At 49.0% G+C, this 2,303-nt stretch overlaps 1 long non-coding RNA gene across 1 annotated transcript; it reads left to right on the plus strand.

Annotated features, from left to right (window-relative positions):
* The first annotated feature begins 709 nt into the window (after positions 1-709).
* On the plus strand, positions 710-1,570 carry LOC100275121 (uncharacterized). The gene has a single exon (NR_146070.1). It is a non-coding gene; the product is annotated as an uncharacterized lncRNA (long non-coding RNA).
* The last annotated feature ends 733 nt before the right edge of the window (positions 1,571-2,303 follow it).

Genomic DNA, 2,303 nt, shown 5'->3' on the forward strand with positions numbered 1-2,303 from the left:
AGAGAAACCACATCCTGAGGTACTCGCCTTTGCTTGGAACTACCTTATACTATCGCTGATATGGATAGGAGTTACATGCTTCTCTACTCTTTAAAGTCTTTCGCTCCAAATCTCGGGACGAGATTCTTTTAAGGGGGAGGGTTGTAACACCCCAAGTGTTTAACACCAGTTTAACAGTGAGTATGAACTTAAGCATAGAATATGGGTGAGAATAATGGTCTCTATGTCCTAAACATCTTTGCCCATCCCGATTTTCGATATCGCATCTATCCCTATTTACCAGAACTGCCCAAGATGTTTTTGTGCAGCTCGGTGTTAAACTGCTATCTGCGATATCGAGCCTTGTGCCGGTTCAGTTACTTGTCTAAAGAGAATATGAATTCGGAAGCTTGACCCACTCTTATGATTTTATCCCAAACAAATTAATTTGAACTCGATGACAAAAGTGTTAATGCAAAATAAATCGGACCACACTCGGAATCCAAGAAAAACCAAGCGTAGGATTGTTAATTGAATTGTTCTCAAATCAAATATTGTCTAAATACTGTAACCTGATTTAATTTGGCTCTTCTAAATCTTAATTTTAGATCCGTGGTATTTTGGCAGGCGTTTTTGCGTGAGAGATAAAATGAAAAAAATATCTCTAATTATTTCACCGTTCTCTCTCTCCCTGATATTTCCTTGGCCGCACTCCCTCTGATTCTTTCCTATCCGTCGCCAGTTCCTTAATCCTCATCCAGCGTGGGATTTTTTTGGTTGCCGACCCAGCCTGTCTTCCACCTCCGTCGCTCCCTGGTGGCCATGGCGAGCTCCCCTGCGATGCGCCTCCACGTCCCAGGCCAGCTCGGCCTCCTCCCTAGCACCGTCCCTTCTCCTCCCTGCTGCAGCTCGCCCATCTCCCTGAACCCCTCCACCGCGCCCCTCTCCCTGGCTTCCGAGCTTCAACCATGGTGTACGGCGAGATGGGGCTCGGGTACATGTACCACTGCATCACCATGGGGAGATCACCAGGGCCTCCGGTGCCGTCGGTCTCTTCTACGGCGCACACCCTGTCTTCTTCCTCCAGACCCGTCACTCCACCGGCCGTGCTTGTCTGCAGTGCCCATGGCCGGTCCGCGCTCGCGCCCACACGAAGCATCAGGAGTTCAGGTGCGCCGAACGGGGGGAAGAAGCAGCCAACCACACTCGCTACTCACCAGTCATCTTCCTCGCCTTGTCGCCGCTCGCCGTCGCTTGTCTTCAGCTTGATCCCCGCTCGTCATGGCTTGTCTTCAGCTCGTTCATCTTCATGCTCGGCCCTGACTCTACCAGCGCTCCCCTCGTCGAGCTCGTGGTCGTGCTTCTATTCCTCGCTCCCTCTGTGTTCGATGAAATGTCGAGCTAGGAATCAATGACCTCGCCTCGTCCTCGCAATTGTGGTTGGCTTGTGTCGTTGCCTGCCCCACCGTGGTGCTCACCAAAACACCTGAACCCGAGTTTCGTCGCCGTCCGTGCGAATATCATGCTGGTTCGATCTTGGTAAGCAAAGTAGTTATTCATGTTATTTAAATTGATGAATGGATTGGTTGTATGTGTTAATTGTGATGGGTGATGAAATTTAGGCTTGGGTACTATTTACGAGAAAAATATTGCTAGACATATATGTAATGCTCGGGCGAGTTGTTGACATGTAGAATAGGCTTAGTGATTTATTCGACTAGTCGGTAAGTTCTATCGGTATTATTGTGTCAATTTAGTATAATTAAGAAAATTGGTACCATGCTAGTAGTTGTTATATTCTACGATTGGTGGTCGATCAAATGTCGTGATCGAATGTTACTAGCTACCCAAAGTATTTAGAAGCGAGTAGCATCGCCATATCGATCTTAAGTGAAATCTAAGAATTTCGTAGTAGTCAGTGTACATAGTACTCTAGCTATTTAAGTTGTTGAGAAATTAGCTTTATCGAACGCTATGTGTCGGGGACCATAATTAGGGGTACCCTCAAGGCTCCTAATTCTCAGCTGATAACCCCATCAGCATGAAGCTGCAAAGGCCTGATGGGCGCGATTAAGTCAGGGATCAGTCCATTCGAGGGACTCGATCACGCCTCGTTCGAGCCTAGCCTCGGACAAGGGCAACCGACCCCGGAGGATTTCCGTCTCGCCCGAGGCCCCCCTCCAACGGCGAACATATTTCCGGCTCGCCCGAGGCCCTGCCTTCGCTAAGAAGCAACCCTGACCAAATCGCCGCACCAACCGACCAAATCGCAGGAGCATTTAATGCAAAGGTGGCCTGACACCTTTATCCTGACGCGCGCCCCC

The sequence above is a fragment of the Zea mays genome, chromosome 3, assembly GCF_902167145.1.
Source record: "Zea mays cultivar B73 chromosome 3, Zm-B73-REFERENCE-NAM-5.0, whole genome shotgun sequence".
Taxonomy (NCBI): domain Eukaryota; kingdom Viridiplantae; phylum Streptophyta; class Magnoliopsida; order Poales; family Poaceae; genus Zea; species Zea mays.